We start from the raw sequence: 27104 nt of genomic DNA, 5'->3' as shown, positions 1-27104 counted from the left end.
TAAAGATTTTTTTAATAATTATTGAGGAGTAAGCTCTGCTGAACTGTTTGACACCAAACATGTCATGATTGGACAAGGATCCAAGGACAAGATCTCAAAAGTAGGTTTTGCATATTATGCAAATTTAAAAAAAAATTAATTGGGTGGAGCATAAACAAGAATGACCCAGGCAGCTGACCAGCATGAACAAGAAGGATAAATATGTTCAATTAAGCAAGACAAGCAAGATTAAATAAGTTCAGCAGAGCTTTTATTTAGAATAATTCAACTGTAACTGTTTCACCAAATGACCACCAGAGCGCAGCAAGAGACCACATATAACCTGCTGGAAATCTATCACTCTATAAGTAAGACAGAACATTCCCTATCAGTGTGTTTCTATTTATTAAAAAGAGAAGAAAAGTCCGATTGGGCTCCAAATTGGTACTCATGATCAAGTGGTCTGTATATACATGTATGTAAATTTGTGTGTTGATAGGGTCAAAGGTTCCTGACTTCTGACCATTTAGGTTTGAAAAAAGTGATAATACAGGCTTAAGGCCTACAAAATGGCTGTTGCTCTTTGGCCATATTAGAGGCAAAAAATATCTGATTTGGCTCAAAATTTGCAATCAGGATCACAATATCAGTCTATATATGTATGTCAATTTCTGTGTCAATAGGGTCAAAGCTTCCTGACTTCTGTCCATTTAGATTTGAAAAAAGCGATAATACAGGCTTGAGGCCTACAAAATCGCTGTAGTTTTCCAGCCGTTGTAGAGGCAAAACATGTCCGATTTGGCTGAAAATTTGCAATCCAGATCAGATTACCAGTCTATATATGTGTATAAATTTGTGTGTTGATAGGGTCAAAGGTTCCTGTCTTCTGTCCATTTAGGTTGGAAAATAGCGATAAATAGAATAAATTGAAAATAGTTATTTTTTCACTGTAGAGCCTACTGAAGACTTATTTGGCTCATACTTGGCACATGTACTTCAAATGTCATTGTTAATTAGTAGCTTCAACAGTTTTGGCAAGTTTTAAACTTTGACAGAGTTTTGGCCAAATAACTCTGAAAAGGCTTTCACGTACATGTTTGATCAAGGTTTATGGGCTTCAAATAGTTAAAATATCAAGATTTTTTTGATAATTATTTACCTACAGGGTCTCAAGATTGCATCAAGACCAAATTTGTTTTGATTGATTAAGGACTTAAAGACAAGTTCGAAAAGAGCAATTTTTACTCTTTTGGCCACTGATGAAAATCTTTGCATTTTTGGTAAACATATGTAATTACAAAGTTGTAAAGGCTACAGCAAAGTATACAACTAAAAAAGAATAACAAGCCTATGCCACTTGTACCTTTAGATATAACTGATTTTCTGCTATAGCGCCCCCTTGAGGCGAATCAACGTCATATTTTAATGGATGATAGAAGGCCCTGAGGTACATGTAGGGTATAAGTATCGTCCTGATTGGTCATTGTTTAGCCTGTCAAAAGCTTGCTGGAATCTGATTGGGTAATAAAGATTGCAAAAATTTGCATATCAAATTTTCCTTCTGTAAAACATTAGGACATAGGCCATAGATGATACATGCCAAAGGAGAGCTTCATAGCTTGTACGGTTCCTGAGAAACAGATTTTTAGCTTTGGCCCCGCCCCCTGGGGGCGTATGTCTACACAGATTGACGGGCTACCTCAGAATCATGTTGGCATCAAAGTTGTAAAGTGGCATTAGTGTAGGTTTAAGCATTCAAAAGTTACAGCTGTTAGAGTAAATTTGGGTGTGCCACGGTAAGATTAATTTGCATATGGCGGCCATATTGTTTAAAAATTTCTCAATTTTTTTGATAATTATTGAGGTTGGGACTCTGCTGAGTTGTTTGACACTAAATATGACAGGATTGGTCAATGTCCCTAGGACAAGTTCTCAAAAGTAGGTTTTGCATATTATGCTAAATAGCAAAAAATCTAAGTGGGCGGAGCTTAGTAGTTCTATTGACCTTTTTGATTTGCCATTAACCAAGGAATCATATAATGCAAGAATTTTAGCTCTAGCTATCAGGGTGTAGGAGTTACGAGGCCAAACGCGTTGACCTTCGCCATAGCGCCCCCTTGAGGCCGATCGGGCTCATCTTTTGAATCTGAGTAGCGGTGAGAAGTACTACCATATGACCAAGTCTCAGCCCTGTAGGCCTTACGGTTTCTTCTGCCCAATCACTTCTATGGCAGAAAAAGAATAAGAACTATAATAATAATAATAATAATAATAATAATAATAATAATCAGAACAATTACAATAGGGTTTCTAGCACTACGTGCTCGAACCCCTAATAATAATAATCAGAACAATTACAATAGGGTTTCTAGCACTACGTGCTCGAACCCCTAATAATAAATATAGCCGCAAGCGGCGATTTACGGGGTTCGAGCGTTACAGGCAAAGAGGGCCCTGGAGGCCAGTTAGGCTTAAAACCTGTTGCTGGTTGACCGTCATCACCAAACTGGATAACCAAGGTGGGTGACCAGTATGACCATAAAGAACCAGGTGTTAGACCAGCATGACCATGAAGACCCAGCTGGTAGACCAGCATGACCATAAAGACCCAGCTGATTGACCAGCATGAACATAAAGACACAGCTGGTTGACTAGCATGAACATAAAGACCCAGCTGGTTGACCAGCATGACCAAAATACCCAGCTGGTTGACCAGCATGACCAAAATACCCAGCTAGTTGACCAGAATGAAAATAAGGACCAAGCTGGTTGACTAGCATGACCATAATAACCATGCTAGATGAGTGATGTGAGTAAACTAGTTGAAAAGCATTGATAAATTGAGCTGTAGTGTTCAGCAGGTTTTATGTGGTGTCTTTCTGCACTCTAGTGGGCATTTGGTGAAACAACATCAGTTCTTAAATTTAAAAATACAAACCACATTAATCCTGATGGGAGCCTAGTGGTGAGGCATAAAAAGGCCACGTATAAATAACTCACATATGGTGTATACATTTTTACCTGATTAACATTCAGCCTGTCAAAAGCTTGCTGGAAAGTGATTGGCTAATAGTGACCACAAAAATGTATCAACATTTCCTTTGGTGTACCATTAGTGCATGGGCCGTAGATGATAATTGCCAAGGATGACCTTGATAGCTTGTATGGTTCTAGAGAAACAGCTATCGAGCATTGGCTCCGCCCCCTGGGGGTGTATGTCTACTTAAACTGACAGGGTATCTGAGAATCATGTAATGATCAAAGGACTGAAGTGGTATTAGTGTCAGGTTAAGCATTCAAAAGTTCTAAGTGTTAAAGACATTTTACTGCACCATGGTAAAACTCATTTGCATATGGTGGCCATATTGTTTATAAATGTAAAGATTTTTTTATAATTATTGAGGAGTAAGCTCTGCTGAACTGTTTGACACCAAACATGTCATGATTGGTCAAGGAGGCAAAGACAAGATCTCAAAAGTAGGTTTTGCATATTATGCAAATTAAAAAAAAAATTATTGGGTGGAGCATAAACAAGAATGACCCAGGTGGCTGAGCAGCATGACCAAGAAAGATAAAGATGTTCAATTAAGCAAGACAAGCAAGATTAAATAAGTTCAGCAGAGCTTTAATTTAGAATAATTCACCTGTAGCTGTTTCACCAAATGACCACCAGAGCGCAGCAAGAGACCACATATAACCTGCTGGAAATTTATCACTCTATAAGTAAGACAGAACATTCCCTATCAGTGTGTTTCTATTTATTAAAAAGAGAAGAAAAGTCCGATTGGGCTCCAAATTGGTACTCATGATGAAGTGGTCTGTATATACATGTATGTAAATTTGTGTGTTGATAGGGTCAAAGGTTCCTGACTTCTGACCATTTAGGTTTGAAAAAAGTGATAATACAGGCTTATGGCCTACAAAATGGCTGTTGCTCTTTGGCCATATTAGAGGCAAAAAATATCTGATTTGGCTCAAAATTTGCAATCAGGATCACAATATCAGTCTTTATATGTATGTCAATTTCTGTGTCAATAGGGTCAAAGGTTCCTGACTTCTGTCCATTTAGATTTGAAAAAAGCGATAATACAGGCTTGAGGCCTACAAAATCACTGTAGTTTTCCAGCCGTTGTAGAGGCAAATCATGTCCGATTTGGCTGAAAATTTGCAATCAAGATCAGATTATCAGTCTATATATGTGTATAAATTTGTGTGTTGATAGGGTGAAAGGTTCCTGTCTTCTGTCCATTTAGGTTGGAAAATAGCGATAAAAAGAATAAATTGAAAATAGTTATTTTTTCACTGTAGAGCCTACTGAAGACTTATTTGGCTCATACTTGGCACATGTACTTCAAATGTCATTGTTAATTAGTAGCTTCAACAGTTTTGGCATGTTTTAAACTTTGACAGAGTTTTGGCCAAATAACTCTGAAAAGGCTTTCACGTACATGTTTGATCATGGTTTATGGGCCTCAAATAGTTAAAATGTCAAGATTTTTTTGATAATTATTTACCTACAGGGTCTCAAGATTGCATCAAGACCAAATTTGTTTTGATTGATTAAGGACTTAAAGACAAGTTCGAAAAGAGCAATTTTTACTCTTTTGGCCACTGATGAAAATCTTTGCATTTTTGGTAAACATATGTAATTACAAAGTTGTAAAGGCTACAGCAAAGTATACAACTAAAAAAGAATAACAAGCCTAGGCCACTTGTACCTTTAGATATAACTGATTTTCTGCTATAGCGCCCCCTTGAGGCCAATCAACGCCATATTTTAATGGATGATAGAAGGCCCTGAGATACATGTAGGGTATAAGTATCGTCCGGATTGGTCTTTGTTTAGCCTGTCAAAAGCTTGCTGGAATCTGATTGGCTAATAACGATCGCAAAAATTTGCATATCAAATTTTCCTTTTGTAAAACATTAGGACATAGGCCATAGATGATACATGCCAAAGGAGAGCTTCATAGCTTGTACGGTTCCTGAGAAACAGATTTTTAGCTTTGGCTCCGCCCCCTGTGGGCGTATGTCTACACAGATTGACGGGCTACCTCAGAATCATGTTGGCATCAAAGTTGTAAAGTGGCATTAGTGTAAGTTTAAGCATTCAAAAGTTACAGCTGTTAGAGTAAATTTGGGTGTGCCACGGTAAGATTAATTTGCATATGGCGGCCATATTGTTTACAAATTTCACAATTTTTTCGATAATTATTGAGGTTGGGACTCTGCTGAGTTGTTTGACACCAAATATGACAGGATTGGTCAATGACCCTAGGACAAGTTCTCAAAAGTAGGTTTTGCATATTATGCTAAATAGCAAAAAATCTAAGTGGGCGGAGCTTAGTGGTTCTATTGACCTTTTTGATTTGCCATTAACCAAGGAATCATATAATGCAAGAATTTTTGATCTAGCTATCAGGGCTTGGGAGTTACGAGGCCAAACGCGTTGACCTTCGCCATAGCGCCCCCTTGAGGCCGATCGGGCTCATCTTTTGAATCTGAGTAGCGGTGAGAAGTACTACCATATGACCAAGTCTCAGCCCTGTAGGCCTTACGGTTTCTCCTGCCCAATCACTTCTATGGCAGAAAAAGAATAAGAACTATAATAATAATAATAAATATAGCCGCAAGCGGCGATTTACGGGGTTCGAGCGTCACAGGCAAAGAGGCCCCTGGAGGCCAGTTAGGCTTAAAACCTGTTGCTGGTTGACCGTCATCACCAAACTGGATAACCAAGCTGGGTAACCAGCGTGACCATAAAGACCATAATGACAATGCTAGATGAGTGGTGTGAGTAAACTAGTTGAAAAGCATTGATAAATTGAGCTGTAGTGTTCATCAGGTTTTATGTGGTGTCTTGCTGCACTCTAGTGGGCATTTGGTGAAACAACTTCAGTTCTTAAATTGAACAAACACAAGGCATAAAAAGGGCATATAAATAACCCATATATAGTGTATAAGTTTTGACCTGATAAGCATTCTGCCTGTCAAAAGCTTGCTGGAATGTGATTGGCTAATAGTGACCACAAAAGTGTCCATATAAAATTTTCATTTGGTGTACCATTAGTGCATGGGCCATAGATGATAATTGGCAAGGATGACCTTGATAGCTTGTATGGTTGTAGAGAAACAGCTATCGAGCATTGGCTCTGCCCCCTGGGGGTGTATGTCTACTTAAACTGACAGGGTATCTGAGAATCATGTAATGATCAAAGGACTGAAGTGGTATTAATGTCAGGTTAAGCATTCAAAAGTTATAAGTGTTAGAAGAAATTTTACTGCACCATGGTAAAACTAATTTGCATATGGCGGCCATATTGTTTATAAATGTAAAGATTTTTTTTAATAATTATTGAGGAGTAAGCTCTGCTGAACTGTTTGACACCAAACATGTCATGATTGGTCAAGGAGGCAAAGACAAGATCTCAAAAGTAGGTTTTGCATATTATGCAAATTTAAAAAAAATTAAGTGGGTGGAGCATAAATAAGAATGACCCAGGTGGCTGAGCAGCATGACCAAGAAGGATAAATATGTTCAATTAAGCAAGACAAAAAAGATTAAATAAGTTCAGCAGAGCTTTAATTTAGAATAATTCAAATGTAGCTGTTTCACCAAATGACCACCAGAGCGCAGCAAGAGACCACATATAACCTGCTGGAAATCTATCACTCTATAAGTAAGACAGAACATTCCCTATCAGTGTGTTTCTATTTATTAAAAAGAGAAGAAAAGTCCGATTGGGCTCCAAATTGGTAATCATGATCAAGTGGTCTGCATATATATGTGTGTAAATTTGTGTGTTGATAGGGTCAAAGGTTCCTGACTTCTGTCCATTTAGGTTTGAAAAAAGCGATAATACAGGCTTATGGCCTACAAAATGACTGTTGCTCTTTGGCCATATTAGAGGCAAAAAATATCTGATTTGGCTCAAAATTTGCAATCAGGATTACAATATCAGTCTATATATGTATGTCAATTTCTGTGTCAATAGGGTCAAAGGTTCCTGACTTCTGTCCATTTAGATTTGAAAAAAGCGATAATACAGGCTTGAGGCCTACAAAATCGCTGTAGTTTTCCAGCAGTTGTAGAGGCAAAACATGTCCGATTTGGCTGAAAATTTGCAATCAAGATCAGATTATCAGTCTATATATGTGTATAAATTTGTGTGTTGATAGGGTGAAAGGTTCCTGTCTTCTGTCCATTTAGGTTGGAAAATAGCGATAAATAGAATAAATTGAAAATAGTTATTTTTTCACTGTAGAGCCTACTGAAGACTTATTTGGCTCATACTTGGCACATGTACTTCAAATGTCATTGTTAATTAGTAGCTTCAACAGTTTTGGCATGTTTTAAACTTTGACAGAGTTTTGGCCAAATAACTCTGAAAAGGCTTTCACGTACATGTTTGATCAAGGTTTATGGGCCTCAAATAGTTAAAATGTCAAGATTTTTTTGATAATTATTTACCTACAGTGTCTCAAGATTGCATCAAGACCAAATTTGTTTTGATTGATTGAGGATTGAAAGACAAGTTCGAAAAGAGACATTTTTACGCTTTTGGCCATTGATGAAAATCTTTGCATTTTTGGTAAACACATGTAATTACAAAGTTGTAAAGGCTACAGCAAAGTATACAACTAAAAAAGAATAACAAGCCTAGGCCACTTGTACCTTTAGATATAACTGATTTTCTGCTATAGCGCCCCCTTGAGGCCAATCAACGCCATATTTTAATGGATGATAGAAGGCCCTGAGATACATGTAGGGTATAAGTATCGTCCAGATTGGTCATTGTTTAGCATGTCAAAAGCTTGCTGGAATCTGATTGGCTAATAACGATCGCAAAAATTTGCATATCAAATTTTCCTTCTGTAAAACATTAGGACATAGGCCATAGATGATACATGTCAAAGGAGAGCTTCATAGCTTGTACGGTTCCTGAGAAACAGAATTTTAGCTTTGGCTCCGCCCCCTGTGGGCGTATGTCTACACAGATTGACGGGCTACCTCAGAATCATGTTGGCATCAAAGTTGTAAAGTGGCATTAGTGTAGGTTTAAGCATTCAAAAGTTACAGCTGTTAAAGTAAATTTGGGTGTGCCACGGTAAGATTAATTTGCATATGGCGGCCATATTTTTTACAAATTTCACAATTTTTTCGATAATTATTGAGGTTGGGACTCTGCTGAGTTGTTTGACACCAAATATGACAGGATTGGTCAATGACCCTAGGACAAGTTCTCAAAAGTAGGTTTTGCATATAATGCTAAATAGCAAAAAATCTAAGTGGGCGGAGCTTAGTGGTTCTATTGACCTTTTTGATTTGCCATTAACCAAGGAATCATATAATGCGAGAATTTTTGCTCTAGCTATCAGGGCGTAGGAGTTACGAGGCCAAACGCGTTGACCTTCGCCATAGCGCCCCCTTGAGGCCGATCGGGCTCATCTTTTGAATCTGAGTAGCGGTGAGAAGTACTACCATATGACCAAGTCTCAGCCCTGTAGGCCTTACGGTTTCTTCTGCCCAATCACTTCTATGGCAGAAAAAGAATAAGAACTATAAATATAGCCGCAAGCGGCGATTTACGGGGTTCGAGCGTTACAGGCAAAGAGACCCCTGGAGGCCAGTTAGGCTTAAAACATGTTGCCGGTTGACCGGCATCGCCAAACTGGATGAGGATGACCAGCATGACCGTGAAGACCAAGCTAGATTACCAGCATGACTAATCTGGATGACAAACTTGTTGACCATATTGACCAAGCTGGAAGACCATAATGACCAAACTGGATGACCAGCATGGCAAAGGTGGTTGGCCAGTATGACCAAGCTGGAAGACCACCATTACTATGAGGACAAAGCTGAATGACCAGCAGGACCATAATGACCAATGTGAATGCCAGCATGACCAAGCTGGATGGCCAGCATAACCAAGCTGGGTGACCAGCGTGACCATAAAGACCATAATGGCAATGCTAGATGAGTGGTGTGAGTAAACTAGTTGAAAAGCATTGATAAATTGAGCTGTAGTGTTCATCAGGTTTTATGTGGTGTCTTACTGCACTCTAGTGGGCATTTGGTGAAACAAATTCAGTTCTTAAATTTAAAAAACACAAGGCATAAAAAGGGCATATAAATAAACCGTATATAGTATATAAGTTTTGACCTGATTAACATTCCGCCTGTTAAAAGCTTGCTGGAATGTGATTGGCTAATAGTGACCACAAAAGTGTCCATATCAAATTTTCATTTGGTGTACCATTAGTGCATGGGCCATAGATGATAATTGGCAAGGACGACCTTAATAGCTTGTATGGTTCTAGAGAAACAGCTATCGAGCATTGGCTCCGCCCCTGGGGGGGTGTATGTCTACTTAAACTGACAGGGTATCTGAGAATCATGTAATGATCAAAGGACTGAAGTGGTATTAGTGTCAGGTTAAGCATTCAAAAGTTATAAGTGTTAAAGACATGTTACTGCACTGTGGTAGAACTAATTTGCATATGGCGGCCATATTGTTTACAAATGTAAAGATTTATTAAATAATTATTGAGGAGCAAGCTCTGCTAAATTGTTTGACACCAAACATGTCATGATTGGTCAAGGAGGCAAGGGAAAGATGTCAAAAGTAGGTTTTGCATATTATGCTAATTTAAAAAAAAATTAAGTGGGTGGAGCATAAACAAGAATGACCCAGGTGGCTGAGCAGCATGACCAAGAAGGATAAAGATGTTCAATTAAGCAAGACAAGCAAGATTAATTAAGTTCAGCAGAGCTTTAATTTAGAATAATTCACCTGTAGCTGTTTCACCAAATGACCACCAGAGCGCAGCAAGAGACCACATATAACCTGCTGGAAATCTATCACTCTATAAGCAAGTCAGAACATTCCCTATCAGTGTGTTTCTATTTATTAAAAAGAGAAGAAAAGTCCGATTGGGCTCCAAATTGGTACTCATGATCAAGTGGTCTGTATATACATGTATGTAAATTTGTGTGTTGATAGGGTCAAAGGTTCCTGACTTCTGACCATTTAGGTTTGAAAAAAGTGATAATACAGGCTTATGGCCTACAAAATGGCTGATGCTCTTTGGCCATATTAGAGGCAAAAAATATCTGATTTGGCTCAAAATTTGCAATCAAGATCACAACATCAGTCTATATATGTATGTCAATTTCTGTGTCGATAGGGTTAAAGGTTCCTGACTTCTGTCCATTTAGATTTGAAAAAAGCGATAATACAGGCTTGAGGCCTACAAAATCGCTGTAGTTTTCCAGCCGTTGTAGAGGCAAAACATGTCCGATTTGGCTGAAAATTTGCAATCAAGATCGGATTATCAGTCTATATATGTGTATAAATTTGTGTGTTGATAGGGTGAAAGGTTCCTGTCTTCTGTCCATTTAGGTTGGAAAATAGCGATAAATAGAATAAATTGAAAATAGTTATTTTTTCACTGTAGAGCCTACTGAAGACTTATTTGGCTCATACTTGGCACATGTGCTTCCAATGTCATTCTTAATTAGTAGCTTCAACAGTTTTGGCATGATTTAAACTTTGACAGAGTTTTGGCCAAATAACTCTGAAAAGGCTTTCATGTACATGTTTGATCAAGGTTTATGGGCCTCAAATAGTTAAAATGTCAAGATTTTTTTGATAATTATTTACCTACAGGGTCTCAGGATTGCATCAAGACCAAATTTGTTTTGATTGATTAAGGACTTAAAGACAAGTTCGAAAAGAGCAATTTTTACTCTTTTGGCCACTGATGAAAATCTTTGCATTTTTGGTAAACATATGTAATTACAAAGTTGTAAAGGCTACAGAAAAGTATACAACTAAAAAAGAATAACAAGCCTAGGCCACGTGTACCTTTAGATATAACTGATTTTCTGCTATAGCGCCCCCTTGAGGCCAATCAACGCCATATTTTAAAGGATGATAGAAGGCCCTGAGATACATGTAGGGTATAAGTATCGTCCTGATTGGTCATTGTTTAGTATGTCAAAAGCTTGCTGGCATCTGATTGGCTAATAACGATCGCAAAAATTTGCATATCAAATTTTCCTTCTGTAAAACATTAGGACATAGGCCATAGATGATACATGCCAAAGGAGAGCTTCATAGCTTGTACGGTTCCTGAGAAACAGATTTTTAGCTTTGGCTCCGCCCCCTGGGGGCGTATGTCTACACAGATTGACGGGCTACCTCAGAATCATGTTGGCATCATAGGTCTAAAGTGGCATTAGTGTAGGTTTAAGCATTCAAAAGTTACAGCTGTTAGAGTAAATTTGGGTGTGCCACGGTAAGATTAATTTGCATATGGCGGCCATATTGTTTAAAAATTTCTCAATTTTTTCGATAATTATTGAGGATGGGACTCTGCTGAGTTGTTTGACACCAAATATGACAGGATTGGTCAATGACCCTAGGACAAGTTCTCAAAAGTAGGTTTTGCATATTATGCTAAATAGCAAAAAATCTAAGTGGGCGGAGCTTAGTGGTTCTATTGACCTTTTTGATTTGCCATTAACCAAGGAATCATATAATGCAAGAATTTTTGCTCTAGCTATCAGGGCGTGGGAGTTACGAGGCCAAACGCGTTGACCTTCGCCATAGCGCCCCCTTGAGGCCGATCGGGCTCATCTTTTGAATCTGAGTAGCGGTGAGAAGTACTACCATATGACCAAGTCTCAGCCCTGTAGGCCTTATGGTTTCTTCTGCCCAATCACTTCTATGGCAGAAAAAGAATAAGAACTATAATAATAATAATAATAATAATAATCAGAACAATTACAATAGGGTTTCTAGCACTACGTGCTCGAACCCCTAATAATAATAATAATAATAATCAGAACAATTACAATAGGGTTTCTAGCACTACGTGCTCGAACCCCTAATAATAATAATCAGAACAATTACAATAGGGTTTCTAGCACTACGTGCTCGAACCCCTAATAATAATAATAAATATAGCCGCAAGCGGCAATCATCGGGTTCAAGCACCAACTTGCACAATGGTGCCTACTGGAGCATTGAATGGTGATGTGTAAGAAGGTCTAATATGATTGGAGATGCCCTGTCACATTTAGAAATTATCAAGTTTTTCACCTGTTATTAATGTTGAGCAGAGGCCTTTCAACCTGATCAGTGCTTAAATTCACATGTAAATCTAGTGAACTTTGTAGGATATTCATTAAGTGAGTTAGAACTAGTCAAAAGGTGTCTACATGTTATTGGTATTGATCAGGTGGCTTCAACCAGAATGTTCACAAAGTGGTATTCAGATTGACCTTTGAACCTTTGCAGAACAAGCTGAAATGTTTGACCAAACAAGTTTAAATTAACACAAAGGAGTGAATGTTCTGATATGACATGTAATTACGAAGTTATTATAAATCTAGTTCTGAATTAAATGGCGCTTCATCAAGCACCAACTAGCACAATGGTGCCTACTAGAGCATAGGATGGTGATGTGTAAGAAGGTCTAACACAATTGGAGACATTCTGTCACATTTAAAATGATCAAAAGTCTTTCACCTGTTATTAATGTTGAGAAGAGGCACAAAGGAGTGAATGTTCTGATATGACATGTAATGTCAAGTTATTCTTAATCTAGTTCTGTATTAAATGGTGCTTCATCAGAGTGATATTGTACAGAGGTCTTTAACATTGTGAGATTACAGCAAATACTGCAGAGTTACAGCAATTTAGGTTAGAAATTCCAAGGACGCACAGATTGCTTGATGCCTGGAGAGTATTGTATGTGAAATTTTCACAAATGTTTTTAATGAACATTTACCTAGAGACTCTACAGTGTGCAGCAAGACTGAAATGGAGGTGATAGGCCAAATATCCAGAGAGTAGTTTCAATATAGCTATTTTCAAACAATTAGCAATTATGAATGAACAAAGCACTTTTTAAACATAGTTGTATTGAGAAATTTGTCAGAGCCACTGTACTAAATATGGCAAAAACAATTAGATGTCAAAATAGTACAGCATGATTGACATATACTCGTTTTTTTGGAACAGCGCCCCCCAGTGGGCGGATTGTTTCAGCACTTTGCAGGTCACTACAGTGTCTCCACCTGAACATAACTGCCAAATATCATCCAGATTGGGCAACGTTCAGCCTGCCAAAATGTCTGCTGAATGCTGATTGGCTGATGGTGTTCAGCCATGTTGATTGATTAAGTTGCCCTTTGAACATCCTTTAGAGGCTGTATGTTAGATTCTGCATGCAAAGTTTCAACTTGCTAGGTTGCACGGTTGCTGAGAAACAGTGCTCCAAATTTACCTCTTGAAGTGAATGGGGCATATATCCGGAAGGACTAATTTGCATATGGCGGCCATATTGTTTACATATTTCAACTTTTTCTTAATGAATATTGAAGCGCATGCTCTCACGAGTGTTTTGATACCAAACATGCCAGGATTGGTCAAAAATCCTAGGACTAGTTTGCAAAAGTAGGTTTTGCATATTATGCAAATTAGCACAAAATCTATATAGACGGAAGTGCATGGTCCAAATTGGAAAGTTGTTGGTATTGACCCAAGGAATCCAGCAAAAAAAGAATTTTGAATGTAGGTCTTATGGTTTTTGAGTTATTGAGAAAATTGTGAAAAATGAATTTCCTTGTTTATAGCGCCACCACTTGACCAATCGGTGCCATTTTTGTTGTCCACCGAGATGCACTGATCCTACATCTACCTACCAAGTTTCATTTCTCTATGACTTACGGTTTAGGCTGCACAACTGTTTTTACAGGAGAAAAAGAATAATAATAATAATAATAATAATAATAATAATAATAAGAAAAATCTTAGCAAAAACAATAGGGTTCTACGCACCTTCGGTGCTTGAACCCTAAATATAGCCGCAAGCGGCGATTTACGGGGTTCGAGCGTTACAGGCAAAGAGACCCCTGGAGGCCAGTTAGGCTTAAAACATGTTGCCGGTTGACCGGCATCGCCAAACTGGATGAGGATGACCAGCATGACTGTGAAGACCAAGCTAGATTACCAGCATGACTAATCTGGATGACAAACTTGTTGACCATATTGACCAAGCTGGAAGACCATAATGACCAAACTGGATGACCAGCATGGCAAAGGTGGTTGGCCAGTATGACCAAGCTGGAAGACCACCATTACTATGAGGACAAAGCTGAATGACCAGCAGGACCATAATGACTAATGTGAATGGCCAGCATGACCAAGCTGGATGGCCAGCATAACCAAGCTGGGTGACCAGCGTGACCATAAAGACCATAATGGCAATGCTAGATGAGTGGTGTGAGTAAACTAGTTGAAAAGCATTGATAAATTGAGCTGTAGTGTTCATCAGGTTTTATGTGGTGTCTTACTGCACTCTAGTGTGCATTTGGTGAAACAAATTCAGTTCTTAAATTGAAAAAACACAAGGCATAAAAAGGGCATATAAATAAACCGTATATAGTATATAAGTTTTGACCTGATTAACATTCCGCCTGTTAAAAGCTTGCTGGAATGTGATTGGCTAATAGTGACCACAAAAGTGTCCATATCAAATTTTCATTTGGTGTACCATTAGTGCATGGGCCATAGATGATAATTGGCTAGGATGACCTTGATAGCTTGTATGGTTCTAGAGAAACAGCTATCGAGCATTGGCCCCGCCCCCTGGTGGGGTGTATGTCTACTTGAACTGACAGGGTATCTGAGAATCATGTAATGATCAAAGGACTGAAGTGGTATTACTGTCAGGTTAAGCATTCAAAAGTTATAAGTGTTAAAGACATTTTACTGCACCATGGTAGAACTCATTTGCATATGGCGGCTATATTGTTTATAAATGTAAAGATTTTTTAAATAATTATTGAGGAGTAAGCTCTGCTGAACTGTTTGATACCAAATATGTCATGATTGGTCAAGGAGTCAAGGACAAGATCTCAAAAGTAAGTTTTGCATATTATGCAAATAAAAAAAAAATTAAGTGGGTGGAACATAAACAAGAATGACCCAGGTGGCTGACTAGCATGACTAAGAAGGATAAAGATCTTCAATTAAGCAAGACAAGCAAGATTAAATAAGTTCAGCAGAGCTTTAATTTAGAATAATTCACCTGTAGCTGTTTCACCAAATGACCACCAGAGCGCAGCAAGAGACCACATATAACCTGCTGGAAATCTATCACTCTATAGGTAAGACAGAACATTCCCTATCAGTGTGTTTCTATTTATTACAAAGAGAGGAAAAGTCCGATTGGGCTCAAAATTGGTACTCATGATCAAGTGGTCTGTATATATATGTGTGTAAATTTGTGTGTTGATAGGGTCAAAGGTTCCTGACTTCTGTCCATTTAGGCTTGAAAAAAGCGATAATACAGGCTTATGGCCTACAAAATGGCTGTTGCTCTTTGGCCATATTAGAGGCAAAAAATATCTGATTTGGCTCAAAATTTGCAATCAAGATCACAATATCAGTCTATATATGTATGTCAATTTCTGTGTCAATAGGGTCAAAGGTTCCTGACTTCTGTCAATTTAGATTTGAAAAAAGCGATAATACAGGCTTGAGGCCTACAAAATCGCTGTAGTTTTCCAGCCGTTGTAGAGGCAAAACATGTCCGATTTGGCTGAAAATTTGCAATCAAGATCACAATATCAGTCTATATATGTGTACAAATTTGTGTGTTGATAGGGTGAAAGGTTCCTGTCTTCTGTCCATTTAGGTTGGAAAATAGCGATAAATAGAATAAATTGAAAATAGTTATTTTTTCACTGTAGAGCCTACTGAAGACTTATTTGGCTCATACTTGGCACATGTACTTCAAATGTCATTGTTAATTAGTAGCTTCAACAGTTTTGGCATGTTTTAAACTTTGACAGAGTTTTGGCCAAATAACTCTGAAAAGGCTTTCACGTACATGTTTGATCAAGGTTTATGGGCCTCAAATAGTTAAAATGTCAAGATTTTTTTGATAATTATTTACCTACAGGGTCTCAAGATTGCATCAAGACCAAATTTGTTTTGATTGATTAAGGACTTAAAGACAAGTTCGAAAAGAGCAATTTTTACTCTTTTGGCCACTGATGAAAATCTTTGCATTTTTGGTAAACACATGTAATTACAAAGTTGTAAAGGATACAGCAAAGTATACAATTAAAAAAGAATAACAAGCCTAGGCCACTTGTACCTTTAGATATAACTGATTTTCTGCTATAGCGCCCCCTTGAGGCCAATCAATGCCATAATTTAATGGATGATAGAAGGCCCTGAGATACATGTAGGGTATAAGTATCGTCCTGATTGGTCATTGTTTAGCATGTCAAAAGCTTGCTGGAATCTGATTGGCTAATAACGATCGCAAAAATTTGCATATCAAATTTTCCTTCTGTTAAACATTAGGACATAGGCCATAGATGATACATGTCAAAGGAGAGCTTCATAGCTTGTACGGATCCTGAGAAACAGATTTTTAGCTTTGGCTCCGCCCCCTGGAGGCGTATGTCTACACAGATTGACGGGCTACCTCAGAATCATGTTGGCATCAAAGTTCTAAAGTGGCATTAGTGTAGGTTTAAGCATTCAAAAGTTACAGCTGTTAGAGTAAATTTGGGTGTGCCACGGTAAGATTAATTTGCATATGGCGGCCATATTGTTTACAAATTTCACATTTTTTTTGATAATTATTGAGGTTGGGACTCTGCTGAGTTGTTTGACACCAAATATGACAGGATTGGTCAATGACCCTAGGACAAGTTCTCAAAAGTAGGTTTTGCATATTATGCTAAATAGCAAAAAATCTAAGTGGGCGGAGCTTAGTGGTTCTATTGACCTTTTTGATTTGCCATTAACCAAGGAATCATATAATGCAAGAATTTTTGCTCTAGCTATCAGGGCATAGGAGTTACGAGGCCAAACGCGTTGACCTTCGCCATAGCGCCCCCTTGAGGCCGATCGGGCTCATCTTTTGAATCTGAGTAGCGGTGAGAAGTACTACCATATGACCAAGTCTCAGCCCTGTAGGCCTTACGGTTTCTTCTGCCCAATCACTTCTATGGCAGAAAAAGAATAAGAATAATAATAAATATAGCCGCAAGCGGCGATTTACGGGGTTCGAGCGTTACAGGCAAAGAGACCCCTGGAGGCCAGTTAGGCTTAAAACATGTTGCCGGTTGACCGGCATCGCCAAACTGGATGAGGATGACCAGCATGACCGTGAAGAACAAGCTAGATTACCAGCATGACTAATCTGGATGACAAACTTGTTGACCATATTGACCAAGCTGGAAGACCATAATGACCAAACTGGATGACCAGCATGGCAAAGGTGGTTGGCCAGTATGACCAAGCTGGAAGACCACCATTACTATGAGGACAAAGCTGAATGACCAGCAGGACCATAATGACCAATGTGAATGGCCAGCATGACCAAGCTGGATGGCCAGCATAACCAAGCTGGGTGACCAGCGTGACCATAAAGACCATAATGGCAATGCTAGATGAGTGGTGTGAGTAAACTAGTTGAAAAGCTTTGATAAATTGAGCTGTAGTGTTCATCAGGTTTTATGTGGTGTCTTACTGCACTCTAGTGCGCATTTGGTGAAACAAATTCAGTTCTTAAATTGAAAAAACACAAGGCATAAAAAGGGCATATAAATAACCCGTATATAGTATATAAGTTTTGACCTGATTAACATTCCGCCTGTTAAAAGCTTGCTGGAATGTGATTGGCTAATAGTGACCACAAAAGTGTCCATATCAAATTTTCATTTGGTGTACCATTAGTGCATGGGCCATAGATGATAATTGGCTAGGATGACCTTGATAGCTTGTATGGTTCTAGAGAAACAGCTATCGAGCATTGGCCCCGCCCCCTGGGAGTGTATGTCTACTTAAACTGACAGGGTATCTGAGAATCATGTAATGATCAAAGGACTGAAGTGGTATTAGTGTCAGGTTAAGCATTCAAAAGTTATAAGTGTTAAAGACATTTTACTGCACCATGGTAGAACTCATTTGCATATGGCGGCCATATTGTTTATAAATGTAAAGGTTTTTTTAATAATTATTGAGGAGTAAGCTCTGCTGAACTGTTTGACACCAAACATGTCATGATTGGTCAAGGATCCAAGGACAAGATCTCAAAAGTAGGTTTTGCATATTATGCAAATTTAAAAAAAAATTAAGTGTGTGGAGCATAAACAAGAATGACCCAGGTGGCTGACCATCATGAACAAGAAGGATAAATATGTTCAATTAAGCAAGACAAGCAAGATTGAATAAGTTCAGCAGAGCTTTAATTTAGAATAATTCAAATGTAACTGTTTCACCAAATGACCACCAGAGCGCAGCAAGAGACCACATATAACCTGCTGGAAATCTATCACTCTATAAGTAAGACAGAACATTCCCTATCAGTGTGTTTCTATTTATTAAAAAGAGAAGAAAAGTCCGATTGGGCTCCAAATTGGTACTCATGATCAACTGGTCTGTATATACATGTATGTAAATTTGTGTGTTGATAGGGTCAAATGTTCCTTACTTCTGACCATTTAGGTTTGAAAAAAGTGATAATACAGGCTTATGGCCTACAAAATGGCTGTTGCTCTTTGGCCATATTAGAGGCAAAAAATATCTGATTTGGCTCAAAATTTGCAATCAAGATCACAATATCAGTCTATATATGTATGTCAATTTCTGTGTCAATAGGGTCAAAGGTTCCTGACTTCTGTCAATTTAGATTTGAAAAAAGCGATAATACAGGCTTGAGGCCTACAAAATCGCTGTAGTTTTCCAGCCGTTGTAGAGGCAAAACATGTCCGATTTGGCTGAAAATTTGCAATCAAGATCAGATTATCAGTCCATATATGTGTATAAATTTGTGTGTTGATAGGGTGAAAGGTTCATGTCTTCTGTCCATTTAGGTTGGAAAATAGCGATAAATGGAATAAATTGAAAATAGTTATTTTTTCACTGTAGAGCCTACTGAAGACTTATTTGGCTCATACATGGCACATGTGCTTCAAATGTCATTGTTAATTAGTAGCTTCAACAGTTTTGGCATGTTTTAAACTTTGACAGAGTTTTGGCCAAATAACTCTGAAAAGGCTTTCACGTACATGTTTGATCAAGGTGTTGGGGCCATAAAAAGTGAAAATTCTAACATTTTTTTGATAATTATTTACCTACACGGTCTCAAGATTGTGAAAAGACCAAAGTTGATTTAATTGGTTGAATATCCAGGGACTAGTTCAAAAAGTGCAATTTTTACTCTACTGGCCACTGATGCAAAACAATACATTTTTGGTAAAGACATGTAATTACAAAGTTGTAAAGGTTACAGCAAAGCATAAAACTCAAAAAGAATAACAAGCCTAGGCCACTTTTACCTTTAGATATAACTGATTTTCTGCTATAGCGCCCCCTAGAGGCCAATCAACGCCATATTTTAATGGATGATAGAAGGCCCTCATATACATGTACAATATAAGTATCGTCCTGATTGGTGATTGTTTAGCCTGTCAAAAGCTTGCTGTAATCTGATTGGCTAATAGCGACCACAAAAATTCACACATCAAAATATCCTTCAGTAGTCCATTAGGACATAGGCCACAGAGGATACATTCCAAACGAGAGCTTGATAGCTTGTACGGTTCCTGAGAAACAGATTTTTAGCTTTGGCTCCGCCCCCTGGGGGCGTATGTCTACACAGATTGACGGGCTACCTCAGAATCATGTTGGCATCAAAGTTGTAAAGTGGCATTAGTGTAGGTTTAAGCATTCAAAAGTTACAGCTGTTAGAGTAAATTTGGGTGTGCCACGGTAAGATTAATTTGCATATGTTGGCCATATTGTTTACAAATTTCACAATTTTTTTGATAATTATTGAGGTTGGGACTCTGCTGAGTTGTTTGACACCAAATATGACAGGATTGGTCAATGACCCTAGGACAAGTTCTCAAAAGTAGGTTTTGCATATTCTGCTAAATAGCAAAAAATCTAAGTGGGCGGAGCTTAGTGGTTCTATTGACCTTTTTGATTTGCCATTAACCAAGGAATCATATAATGCAAGAATTTTTGCTCTAGCTATCAGGGCGTAGGAGTTACGAGGCCAAACGCGTTGACCTTCCCCATAGCGCCCCCTTGAGGCCGATCGGGCTCATCTTTTGAATCTGAGTAGCGGTGAGAAGTACTACCATATGACCAAGTCTCAGCCCTGTAGGCCTTACGGTTTCTTCTGCCCAATCACTTCTATGGCAGAAAAAGAATAAGAACTATAATAATAATAATAAATATAGCCGCAAGCGGCGATTTACGGGGTTCGAGCGTTACAGGCAAAGAGACCCCTGGAGGCCAGTTAGGCTTAAAACATGTTGCCGGTTGACCGGCATCGCCAAACTGCATGAGGATGACCAGCATGACCGTGAAGACCAAGCTAGATTACCAGCATGACTAATCTGGATGACAAACTTGTTGACCATATTGACCAAGCTGGAAGACCATAATGACCAAACTGGATGATCAGCATGGCAAAGGTGGTTGGCCAGTATGACCAAGCTGGAAGACCACCATTACTATGAGGACAAAGCTGAATGACCAGCAGGACCATAATGACCAATGTGAATGGCCAGCATGACCAAGCTGGATGGCCAGCATAACCAAGCTGGGTGACCAGCGTGACCATAAAGACCATAATGGCAATGCTAGATGAGTGGTGTGAGTAAACTAGTTGAAAAGCATTGATAAATTGAGCTGTAGTGTTCATCAGGTTTTATGTGGTGTCTTACTGCACTCTAGTGCGCATTTGGTGAAACAAATTCAGTTCTTAAATTGAAAAAACACAAGGCATAAAAAGGGCATATAAATAACCCGTATATAGTATATAAGTTTTGACCTGATTAACATTCCTCCTGTTAAAAGCTTTCTGGAATGTGATTGGCTAATAGTGACCACAAAAGTGTCCATATCAAATTTTCATTTGCTGTACCATTAGTGCATGGGCCATAGATGATAATTGGCTAGGATGACCTTGATAGCTTGTATGCTTCTAGAGAAACAGCTATCGAGCATTGGCCCCGCCCCCTGGGGGTGTATGTCTACTTAAACTGACAGGGTATCTGAGAATCATGTAATGATCAAAGGACTGAAGTGGTATTAGTGTCAGGTTAAGCATTCAAAAGTTATAAGTGTTAAAGACATTTTACTGCACCATGGTAGAACTCATTTGCATATGGCGGCCATATTGTTTATAAATGTAAAGATTTTTTTAATAATTATTGAGGAGTAAGCTCTGCTGAACTGTTTGACACCAAACATGTCATGATTGGTCAAGGATCCAAGGACAAGATCTCAAAAGTAGGTTTTGCATATTATGCAAATTAAAAAAAAAATAAGTGGGTGGAGCATAAACAAGAATGACCCAGGCGGCTGACCATCATGACCAAGAAGGATAAATATGTTCAATTAAGCAAGACAAGCAAGATTGAATAAGTTCAGCAGAGCTTTAATTTAGAATAATTCACCTGTAGCTGTTTCACCAAATGACCACCAGAGTGCAGCAAGAGACCACATATAACCTGCTGGAAATCTATCACTCTATAAGTAAGACAGAACATTCCCTATCAGTGTGTTTCTATTTATTAAAAAGAGAAGAAAAGTCCGATTGGGCTCCAAATTGGTACTCATGATCAAGTGGTCTGTATATACATGTATGTAAATTTGTGTGTTGATAGGGTCAAAGGTTCCTGACTTCTGACCATTTAGGTTTGAAAAAAGTGATAATACAGGCTTATGGCCTACAAAATGGCTGTTGCTCTTTGGCCATATTAGAGGCAAAAAATATCTGATTTGGCTCAAAATTTGCAATCAAGATCACAATATCAGTCTATATATGTATGTCAATTTCTGTGTCAATAGGGTCAAAGGTTCCTGACTTCTGTCAATTTAGATTTGAAAAAAGCGATAATACAGGCTTGAGGCCTACAAAATCGCTGTAGTTTTCCAGCCGTTGTAGAGGCAAAACATGTCCGATTTGGCTGAAAATTTGCAGTCAAGATCACAATATCAGTCTATATATGTGCATAAATTTGTGTGTTGATAGGGTGAAAGGTTCCTGTCTTCTGTCCATTTAGGTTGGAAAATAGCGATAAATAGAATAAATTGAAAATAGTTATTTTTTCACTGTAGAGCCTACTGAAGACTTATTTGGCTCATACTTGGCAAATGTGCTTCAAATGTCATTGTTAATTAGTAGCTTCAACAGTTTTGGCATGTTTTAAACTTTGACAGAGTTTTGGCCAAATAACTCTGAAAAGGCTTTCACGTACATGTTTGATCAAGGTTTATGGGCCTCAAATAGTTAAAATGTCAAGATTTTTTAAATAATTATTTACCTACAGGGTCTCAAGATTGCATCAAGACCAAATTTGTTTTGATTGATTAAGGACTTAAAGACAAGTTCGAAAAGAGCAATTTTTACTCTTTTGGCCACTGATGAAAATCTTTGCATTTTTGGTAAACACATGTAATTACAAAGTTGTAAAGGCTACAGCAAAGTATACAACTAAAAAAGAATAACAAGCCTAGGCCACTTGTACCTTTAGATATAACTGATTTCCTGCTATAGCGCCCCCTTGAGGCCAATCAACGCCATATTTTAATGGATGATAGAAGGCCCTGAGATACATGTAGGGTATAAGTATCGTCCTGATTGGTCATTGTTTAGCCTGTCAAAAGCTTGCTGGAATCTGATTGGCTAATAACGATCGCAAAAATTTGCATATCAATTTTTCCTTCTGTAAAACATTAGGACATAGGCCATAGATGATACATGCCAAAGGAGAGCTTCATAGCTTGTACGGTTCCTGAGAAACAGACTTTTAGCTTTGGCTCCGCCCCCTGGGGGCGTATGTCTACACAGATTGACGGGCTACCTCAGAATCATGTTGGCATCAAAGTTGTAAAGTAGCATTAGTGTAGGTTTAAGCATTCAAAAGTTACAGCTGTTAAAGTAAATTTGGGTGTGCCACGGTAAGATTAATTTGCATATGGCGGCCATATTGTTTACAAATTTCACAATTTTTTCGATAATTATTGAGGTTGGGACTCTGCTGAGTTGTTTGACACCAAATATGACAGGATTGGTCAATGACCCTAGGACAAGTTCTCAAAAGTAGGTTTTGCATATTATGCTAAATAGCAAAAAATCTAAGTGGGCGGAGCTTAGTGGTTCTATTGACCTTTTTGATTTGCCATTAACCAAGGAATCATATAATTCAAGAAATTTTGCTCTAGCTATCAGGGCGTAGGAGTTACGAGGCCAAACGCGTTGACCTTTGCCATAGCGCCCCCTTGAGGCCGATCGGGCTCATCTTTTAAATCTGAGTAGCGGTGAGAAGTACTACCATATGACCAAGTCTCAGCCCTGTAGGCCTTACGGTTTCTTCTGCCCAATCACTTCTATGGCAGAAAAAGAATAAGAATAATAATAATAATAATAATAATAATAATAATCAGAACAATTACAATAGGGTTTCTAGCACTACGTGCTCGAACCCCTAATAATAATCAGAACAATTACAATAGGGTTTCTAGCACTACGTGCTCGAACCCCTAAATATAGCCGCAAGCGGCGATTTACGGGGTTCGAGCGTTACAGGCAAAGAGACCCCTGGAGGCCAGTTAGGCTTAAAACATGTTGCCGGTTGACCGGCATCGCCAAACTGGATGAGGATGACCAGCATGACCGTGAAGACCAAGCTAGATTACCAGCATGACTAATCTGGATGACAAACTTGTTGACCATATTGACCAAGCTGGAAGACCATAATGACCAAACTGGATGACCAGCATGGCAAAGGTGGTTGGCCAGTATGACCAAGCTGGAAGACCACCATTACTATGAGGACAAAGCTGAATGACCAGCAGGACCATAATGACCAATGTGAATGGCCAGCATGACCAAGTTGGATGGCCAGCATAACCAAGCTGGGTGACCAGCGTGACCATAAAGACCATAACGGCAATGCTAGATGAGTGGTGTGAGTAAACTAGTTGAAAAGCATTGATAAATTGAGCTGTAGTGTTCATCAGGTTTTATGTGGAGTCTTACTGCACTCTAGTGCGCATTTGGTGAAACAAATTCAGTTCTTAAATTGAAAGAACACAAGGCATAAAAAGGGCATATAAATAACCCGTATATAGTATATAAGTTTTGACCTGATTAACATTCCGCCTGTTAAAAGCTTGCTGGAATGTGATTTGCTAATAGTGACCACAAAAGTGTCCATATCAAATTTTCATTTGGTGTACCATTAGTGCATGGGCCATAGATGATAATTGGCTAGGATGACCTTGATAGCTTGTATGGTTCTAGAGAAACAGCTATCGAGCATTGGCCCCGCCCCCTGGGGGGGTGTATGTCTACTTAAACTGACAGGGTATCTGAGAATCATGTAATGATCAAAGGACTGAAGTGGTATTAGTGTCAGGTTAAGCATTCAAAAGTTATAAGTGTTAAAGACATTTTACTGCACCATGGTAGAACTCATTTGCATATGGCGGCCATATTGTTTATAAATGTAAAGATTTTTTTAATAATTATTGAGGAGTAAGCTCTGCTGAACTGTTTGACACCAAACATGTCATGATTGGTCAAGGATCCAAGGACAAGATCTCAAAAGTAGGTTTTGCATATTATGCAAATTTAAAAAAAAATTAAGTGGGTGGAGCATAAACAAGAATGACCCAGGCGGCTGACCATCATGAACAAGAAGGATAAATATGTTCAATTAAGCAAGACAAGCAAGATTGAATAAGTTCAGCAGAGCTTTAATTTAGAATAATTCACCTGTAGCTGTTTCACCAAATGACCACCAGAGCGCAGCAAGAGACCACATATAACCTGCTGGAAATCTATCACTCTATCAGAAAGACAGAACATTCCCTATCAGTGTGTTTTTTATTTATTAAAAAGAGAAGAAAAGTCCGATTGGGCTCCAAATTGATATTCATGATCAAGTGGTCTGTATATACATGTATGTAAATTTGTGTGTTGATAGGGTCAAAGGTTCCTGACTTCTGACCATTTAGGTTTGAAAAAAGTGATAATACAGGCTTATGGCCTACAAAATGGCTCTTTGACCATATTAGAGGCAAAAAATATCTGATTTGGCTCAAAATTTGCAATCAGGATCACAATATCAGTCTATATATGTATGTCAATTTCTGTGTCAATAGGGTCAAAGGTTCCTGACTTCTGTCCATTTAGATTTGAAAAAAGCGATAATACAGGCTTGAGGCCTACAAAATCGCTGTAGTTTTCCAGCCGTTGTAGAGGCAAAACATGTCCGATTTGGCTGAAAATTTGCAATAAAGATCAGATTATCAGTCTATATATGTGTATAAATTTGTGTGTTGATAGGGTGAAAGGTTCCTGTCTTCTGTCCATTTAGGTTGGAAAATAGCGATAAATAGAATAAATTGAAAATAGTTCTTTTTTCACTGTAGAGCCTACTGAAGACTTATTTGGCTCATACTTGGCACATGTACTTCAAATGCCATTGTCAATTAGTAGCTTCAACAGTTTTGGCATGTTTTAAACTTTGACAGAGTTTTGGCCAAATAACTCTGAAAAGGCTTTCACGTACATGTTTGATCAAGGTTTATGGGCCTCAAATAGTTAAAATGTCAAGATTTTTTTGATAATTATTTACCTACAGGGTCTCAAGATTGCATCAAGACCAAATTTCTTTTGATTGATTAAGGACTTAAAGACAAGTTTGAAAAGAGCAATTTTTACTCTTTTGGCCACTGATGAAAATCTTTGCATTTTTGGTAAACATATGTAATTACAAAGTTGTAAAGGCTACAGCAAAGTATACAACTAAAAAAGAATAACAAGCCTAGGCCACTTGTACCTTTAGATATAACTGATTTTCTGCTATAGCGCCCCCTTGAGGCCAATCAACGCCATATTTTAATGGATGATAGAAGGCCCTGAGATACATGTAGGGTATAAGTATCGTCCTGATTGGTCATTGTTTAGCCTGTCAAAAGCTTGCTGGAATCTGATTGGCTAATAACGATTGCAAAAATTTGCATATCAAATTTTCCTTCTGTAAAACATTAGGACGTAGGCCATAGATGATACATTCCAAAGGAGAGCTTCATAGCTTGTACGGTTCCTGTGAAACAGATTTTTAGCTTTGGCTCCGCCCCCTGGGGGCGTACGTCTACACAGATTGACGGGCTACCTCAGAATCATGTTGGCATCAAAGTTGTAAAGTGGCATAAGTGTAGGTTTAAGCATTCAAAAGTTACAGCTGTTAGAGTAAATTTGGGTGTGCCACGGTAAGATTAATTTGCATATGGCGGCCATATTGTTAAAAAATTTCTCAATTTTTTCGATAATTATTGAGTTTGGGACTCTGCTGAGTTGTTTGACACCAAATATGACAGGATTGGTCAATGACCCTAGGACAAGTTCTCAAAAGTAGGTTTTGCATATTATGCTAAATAGCAAAAAATCTAAGTGGGCGGAGCTTAGTGGTTCTATTGACCTTTTTGATTTGCCATTAACCAAGGAATCATATAATGCAAGAATTTTTGCTCTAGCTGTCAGGGCGTAGGAGTTACGAGGCCAAAGGCGTTGACCTTCGCCATAGCGCCCCCTTGAGGCCGATCGGGCTCATCTTTTGAATCTGAGTAGCGGTGAGAAGTACTACCATATGACCAAGTCTCAGCCCTGTAGGCCTTACGGTTTCTTCTGCCCAATCACTTCTATGGCAGAAAAAGAATAAGAACTATAATAATAATAATAATAATAATAATCAGAACAATTACAATAGGGTTTCTAGCACTACGTGCTCGAACCCCTAAATATAGCCGCAAGCGGCGATTTACGGGGTTCGAGCGTTACAGACAAAGAGGCCCCTGGAGGCCAGTTAGGCTTAAAACATGTTGCTGGTTGACTGGCATCACCAAACTGGATGACCAGCATGGCAAAGGTGTTTGGCCAGTATGACCAAGCTGGATGACCAGCATTGCTATGATGACAAAGCTGAATGACCAGCAGGACCATAATGACCAATGTGAATGACCAGAATGACCTAGCTGGATGGGCAGCATAACCAAGCT

Source organism: Astyanax mexicanus, chromosome 10, assembly GCF_023375975.1.
Source record: "Astyanax mexicanus isolate ESR-SI-001 chromosome 10, AstMex3_surface, whole genome shotgun sequence".
NCBI lineage: Eukaryota > Metazoa > Chordata > Actinopteri > Characiformes > Acestrorhamphidae > Astyanax > Astyanax mexicanus.
The sequence above is the reverse complement of the archived record's forward strand: the minus strand, read 5'-3'. Positions refer to the sequence as shown.